Genomic DNA, 7,311 nt, shown 5'->3' with positions numbered 1-7,311 from the left:
CATATTTTATTCCCCAGCTAAACTGTAGGCTTTGTCAAGGGCATTATCACATCTACTTTGTATCATTCCAAAAGTCCAAAACAGTGCTGATCACATAAAAAGTACTTTTTGTGTGAATGAATGAATGATAGATACTACAAGGATTTGTGATTTCATCATGGTAGATACCTACAAAGGTATGGATGGAGTGAGAGCTATATCAGCTACATCAGAATGTACATGATGAAGATGGCAACAAACCCACTTGCACTTTAATGGTTTCAAGAAAAGTTATGACCAATTATCTGGGGACAACCCTTTCTGAATTTACTTCAGTTGGTCCTTGGATGACAACATTTATACTTGCTGTCTTTCAAGCTTGGTATGACTTACAAGAGCTTGTGCTTTGCTAACACAGCTTTAGAGAAACTAGGGTCTCCTACAAAACACGAGCCACAAGAGAAGATTTATGGAGGATGAAATAATAAAAGGATAAAACTTACTAAATTTTCACATTGCAGTGCAGGTTAAAGTGCCCTCCTGAGGAGCAGGCATGGAATGAGTCTACAGAAACAAAAACTTCACTGTCCCAGTCACTTGTGCCTTGTTGATTCTGGGAGACATGGAAGACTCCAGGAAGTTCTTTAGTCTATCATCCTGGTGATAACTGAAGCAGTGCTATGTCAGACAGTACTGGCCACTAACCAGGAAGAATGACTTATTTAGTAGGAATCTTAAAGGGATTTACTCTGCCCCTCGATTTCTCTTACTTTGACCATCCCTCTGGCACCCACCGCTTCCCGTGAAGTGGGGGAGAGTAAGGGCATTTTGCTCTATCCTCCCATGTGCCCTGTCTACTTTCTGAGATGCCTCTTGTGTGTGTTTTTTTCTGATCTTAGGTAAATGACCATTCATCACAAGATGGACATGCCTAGTCTTGGAAGTTCAAGAGGTTCAGAGGTCCATTAATTGGAGCTGACCTTCCTACACGTAACATGAACCCCAAAGAAATCTTTGTATTCCTTGATGATTTTTGCACCTGTCAGAAAATGGCCAGACTAATGTATGACCAATGCAGTCATTTTGTCAATTTTACCTCATCTGTGCAGTTGCTTCCCAACTAGTGAAGTACATGGTTCAATTATCCCATATCTGATTTGGTGACTATGTATGGGCACAATGGTATCTTCTACCTGATATACTCTGTGGTCTTATACAACTTTTCCTCAACTCTTATTTAGTACTTTACTCATTTTAATTTTTTCTGCTTTCTCTACAATACTCCCAACAAAATTCTTTCACGATCACTGGTCTGGTTCCTAAGGCCAGTGCTTGAAAACCATGCCCTTTGGTTTGCTGTTCCTCAGCCCTGAGAGGAAGGAGACAATGAAGCCAGAGTAACCTCTTTCCATAATGCTCCCATCAACAACCCCTCCCATCAGTCACAGGGTCTTGACCTCCACGCAGACATGGGCAGTCCTTTGTACATGGACTGAGCTTGGTTCTAAACAGATCTGCCGAAGTACCCAATCTGAAACCTGGGCTCCACACATGAATTAGGGGTGAAAATAGGCCTCAGAGTACATGAGGAAACTGGGGTGTGATGATGACCTGCCACTGTTCATGATAAAGTTTCTGCTGTTGACAAATTGTAGCACTTTTTACCTTGCATTGCACTCTCCCATTCCACCTCAGAACTACAGAGCTGTCATAGACCCTAGGTATTTTCTAGTTAAACCCCTGTCATTTTATAGAAGAGAAAATTGAAGCCCAGATAGGAGACATGACTTGTCAATAAATCATAAAACTGTTATATTTGCGCGTGTTTTCCCTTCTCTACTAGACTATGATAGTTTACAAGAAATTCTAAGGAGGGGCAGTTAGGTGGTACAGTGGATAGAGCACCAGCCCTGGAGTCAGGAGGATCTGAGTTCAAATCTGATCTCAGGTACCTCCTAGCTTGTGACCCTGGGCAAGACACTTAACCCCAATTGCTTCCCCAAAAAATCTTTTTTTTTCTTTTTTTTTTTTTTTTTTGCAATCGGGGTTAAGTAACTTGCTCAAGGTTACACGGCCAGTTATTTCTGGGTGTGGTGCTGAGTGTCTGAGCCTGGGATTCAATCTCCAGGTCGTCCCAACACTGGAGCCGGTGCTCTTACTCGCTGGCCGCCCCTAAGCAATTGGGGTTAAGTAACTTGCTCAAGGTTACACGGCCAGGTGTTTCTGGGTGGGTGCTAAGTGTCTGAGCCCGGGATTCGATCTCTAGGTCAATCCTGACACTGGAGCCGGTACTCTTACTCGCTGTGCTACCTGGCCGCCCCTCCCCAAAAAAATCTTAAGGGAAGAGACTGACACTTCTTTTTCAGTCTCCTATAGTTTCTCTAGCACTGTGCCTTTCACATGGCTGGATGAATGAATGAAATTTTTCTTGCCTTCCAAATAACAGAAGAAATAAATCACTAAATCTGAGTTGGAAAGGATCTCAAAGGCTACCTGTTAGAACCCTTTGGTGAAAAAGAATCTCTTCTCCAATATACTGATACTTGACCTTCACTTGAAGCCCCCTGGTGAAGAGAGAATTCATCCCAAGTGCCAAGCACCTTGTCTGAGCCTTAGAAATTACCTGTCTTCTTCTGGTAGCAGCAACTCAGTAAAATGAAAATGCTACTTTTGCCATATGTGGAAGCTCTGAAGTTAAAGCATCTATTTTTAAAGACTAACAAATATATTGTGTACTAGGTTTTTTTGAGTGTAGCCTCGGCAGAGCCATAGAAATAGCCCAGCCCAGCCCAGCCCAACAGCAAGAATGATGGAGATCTGTTATTGAATGCAATACGGACAAAAGTTGACTCATTGACATATTGGCCCCCAAGTTTCAAGCAGGGCATCCAGCTACACTCAGACAATTACCATCTCCTGGAAATGTTGTTTTTTTTTCCTGTTAAAAGCAATTAGCTTTTTAAAAATACAATTATGTTCTAAACAGATATTCAGTTTGGTCATAAAAGTTCTATTAACAAAGCATTCTTTGAGATTTGATTAGACTCTTCTGATCTTCTAGCAGCAGAAAAAAAGCCAAACAAGGCTGCACTCCTGGGATTGAGCTGTAAATATAGGAGGGAAAATTATGTCTTTGTAAATTAAAACCCAGAAATTCCAACACTAAATCTAGATTTATTTTTATTTGGGGGGGGAGAAATAGTGGAGGTACACATTCTTTATAAGCCCAATGATGTGATGATCTCTAATCCAAGGGATTTGATTGAAATACATTTCCTTGAACAACAAATTCAAAAGTGCCTGGTGAAAATTCCTCTGGCTGGCAAGAGAGTGTGATGGGAAGAAAACATTAAAGATTACATTTATGAGAAATGAATGACTCATTTCTCCCTAGAAATTCTTCTGACGCTTAAAACTTTCCTCAACGTCAGAGAGAAATCCATCTCCACTTATATCAGTGACTGGCTCTCTAGGTCTAAGGGCTATCAAAGAATTATTTAGATTTGATATTTTAATAAGTTGTCATATCATGGTTAATTTTCAGGTTATTTCATACATTTTTGATAGAGCAACAGAAGCATACTGGATTATTTTAAGACCTTCCCTAAATAATGTGAAAATACACTATTTGTCACACCTTAAGTGGATTTGCTTTAGGTTTGTGCATATGTAGGTATGTCTCACCCCACCCCCAGTTGATGTTTGGAAGCCCTAAGATAAACTAGTGGAAGGACATGGAACACAGGAGTAGAGGACAGACAATTGTTGTTGGGCTATGGTCTGCATCATCAGAGGGAATTTCCACATCAGTGACATCACAGATCTTTTTGAGTACTTGAGCTATCCATCTGTCTCTCTGTCAGGCATATCTCCTCCATTTAAACTCTCTTCTAAAGCCTCACCATGGCATGGATCTATCAGCAAAGATCATTCTATGAAAGAACTTGCAAAAGATTCAGGCATATATCTGGAAACAAACAGTCAAGGACCAGCACAATGAGAAACACACAATCAGAATGCTGGTCACCTGGTGATGATTTTCTTCTTTACTATAACAACTCAAGAATACTATCTATAAACCTATGAATGGGTTGTGACCTATACTGGTAGAAATAATGACTGTTAAAAAGTAATGAAATCTATGTGTATATATCACACACGCACACATATATATGTATATATAAAACACATATATGACTATATACATGCACAACACATTTGGAAACAAAACTTGGCTAGATACTCAATTTAACAAAATAACAGATTAAGGATGATCTGGAAGGAGAACAACAAAGGGATAGAAAAGATCTGGAAAGACTTTGCTTTTTTATTTTAAACAAACTGATACAATTCAGTTTTTAAAAAATCAGTCTTACAAGCAAACAGTGGTGGTGGGGGAAGGGATGACTAGATGTTAGTTTGTTTGAAAAAATCTAGGGGTTTTCATGGACTTCAGGCAACCAAAAAATTAATGTAATTTCAGGCTACATTGAAAAGCATAACATCCAGCACTAGGGAGGAATTATTCCTATTATTCTCTGCAATAGACTACATTTGGAGTATTATGTTCAATTTTGAGTACCATATTTTGCTAAGGTCATTACTAAACTGGGAAGCTTCCATAGAGGCACCAGGAAGGTGCTTGGGCTCATACCAAATGAAGATCAGTTAAAGAGACTAAAGATGTTCAGCCTAGAGAAAAGGAGAAAGAAGAAACATGATAGTCACTTTTTTTTTAAAGCAATTGGGGTTAAATAACTTGCCCAAGGTTACATGGCCAGTGTGTGTGTGTGTGTGTGTGTGTGTGTGTGTGTGTGTGTGTGTAATGTAATGCCAAGGAAAGGCAACTTTCCAAGGTTCAAAATACCAGCATAGGTGCTCTCCATTTTATTCAGTGACAAATTAAGAACAGAGAAGATCAAAATATGACATCATTCAAAATACAGCATTTACTAAGTGTGATTAAATAATCTCCAAGTACTACCCCACCCCTGGACATTACATTCATTTAATCAATTACAAAATCCCTCTTCTAAATACTACTCCACCCCTAGGCTGTATCTTCATTTAGTCCATCACAAAGCCCCTGTTCTCAAATGGAGATTAGTTTCCAATCATAAGTAAAGTACATTCATTTGTTCAATCATAGAACACAAAAAGGTCAAAAGTTCCCCACCCCTGGATCACAATTGAATCTACCCCAGAGTTACAACAAGTTTAAGCACAGCACTTAATACCCAAATGGAGGTCTTTTCTTCATCTTGACAAGAGGCAAGTTCTCAGCAATCTTTGTTCCTGGGGAGACAAAGCTTAGCAAGGCCACAAGATACATTGCCAGTTTCTTCATTAATTCATTCTATGTCTGCAGAACAGTCCTAGCACCCCTGAAAACATTAGCAAAACCCTCTCCCAGGATTTCTGTAAACATACAAGAAAATCCTTCTTCAGGGCTTCAGAACCAACATCAAGGTTCCAAGAATTCTGCAACAACAGCACTGTCCTTCACCAGTGGACAGAATTCACTCTCTGTCTGCAGAACAGTCTCAGTAGCTCTGAACCAACAGCAAGGTTCCCAAACTTCTGCAACAACAGGACTGTCTTTCACCAGTGGACAAATCTGGCAAAACAAAGTACCAGCATAACAGCCATGTCTCCTCAGTCCTTGGCAGCTCTGGGTGACAGGTCTCAAAAGTCCTGGGCAATTCAAAGTGGCCCTCAGTAATCCTCTCAGTCTCTCTCTGCCTCCAAAGGTGCTGCTTCCAAAAAGTTCTTCTGCCTCTCTCTTATGTCTCTCCAAATCTATGTCACCAGCTCCTCCCAGTTCAGCCCTGTCTTTTCACATCAACAAGTCCATCCCACAAGTGGGATTAACAAGCTCTGGGTTTTAACACAATCAAACCAAAAACCAAGCCAATACAGGGGGATCTTTAAATGCCATTACTATTACAATGTGTGTGTGTGTGTGTGTGTGTGTGTGTGTGTGTGTGTGTGTGTGTGTGTGTGAAGTATCTGAGGCCAGAACCCGGGTCCTTCCGACTCCGGGGCCCATGCTCTTACTCACTGCGCCACCTAGCCACCCCAATGATAGTCATTTTCTTAAGGATTTGATAAGCTGTCACAAGGAAGAGGGATTCAATTTGTTCTTTGTCCTAAAAGGAAAAAGTAGGAGCAATGGGTTTGCAAAGGCAGATTTTGCCTCCTAATTTCCCAACAATCAGAACTTTCCCTATGTGGAATTGGATGCCTTCAGAAATAGTGGACTTCCCATCCTGTAGGTTTTTAAACAGAATGAAAACTTACCAAAGAAGTTTTAGCGGACATTCCTGTTCAGGAACAGATTAAGTCCAATAGACTCTGAGGTCCCTCCAAACCCTGATTCTGAGATTTTTGAATGTTTGGCTTCCAAGTCATTCCTCCTCTCAATATACTTCCTCTTGAGCCTTATAATGTTTACTTTCCATTTCCCATACATATTGTGAGCCTCAATGGGATGCCTTACTGCAAGTGCCCTGAGATCCACAGAAGAAAGCAGTCCCCATTTATTGCTGCTTTATATTATCCTATTCCAGTCTTTTGGTACTGCCTCATGAAGGCCTATTTTTTACTTCTTACCCTGTTTACCCACTAGTCCTCTGATTCCCATTGGCCTCCAAATAGCTATCTGCAATGATACTCCATTACTCTGGAAAGGTTGAATGGGTTAAAAATATCAAAGAGCTTCCAGAAAGACTTAGATAAATTCATAAATGATTGACTAATCCACAATGGAATATTAAGGGCCATTAGGAAACTTAAGCTTACACACCCCTTTTCTTTTGAAGTCACTGTAGCTGCAGGCAGAATTGGGCTCAGAGGAGCTTGCATCTGAGTCATGGAATTTCTTATATTTTCATGATCTTTGAATTGGAAGGGCTGGGAAACTCTGTTTTAAGGCATTACATTAAAAGTACAGGATGCTTATTCTGATTTCTAGAGTAGGAAAAGGAGACAGAGGAATCTAGAGAAAAATAGAGACTAGACATATAGAAATTCTTCAGTGATTATTCACCTAAATAGCCAAAATGAAAAAAATATATATTTGTGATATAATCCAATGAGGTTATTGTTATTGTTGTTGAAGTTGTTGCTTCTTCCTCTGAGACATATTAGCTATGTAACTGAGGACAACATGTTTAACCTGTCAGAGTCCCAGGCAACTCTCTAAGATTATATTATAGAACAAATACAGATCTACATTTGTAGAGGGAGTTTCCTCCTAGAGTTCTCCCTAAACTGATGAAATTTCACATCTGGACCACAACCCTATACTGGAATCAAATTAGTTGTTTTAAA

This window comes from Petaurus breviceps, unplaced genomic scaffold (genome assembly GCF_028583685.1).
Source record: "Petaurus breviceps papuanus isolate PSGF00001 unplaced genomic scaffold, PetGlider_PUasm1.0 47, whole genome shotgun sequence".
In the NCBI taxonomy this organism is placed as follows: Eukaryota; Metazoa; Chordata; class Mammalia; order Diprotodontia; family Petauridae; genus Petaurus; species Petaurus breviceps.
This window is presented reverse-complemented; position numbering follows the sequence as displayed.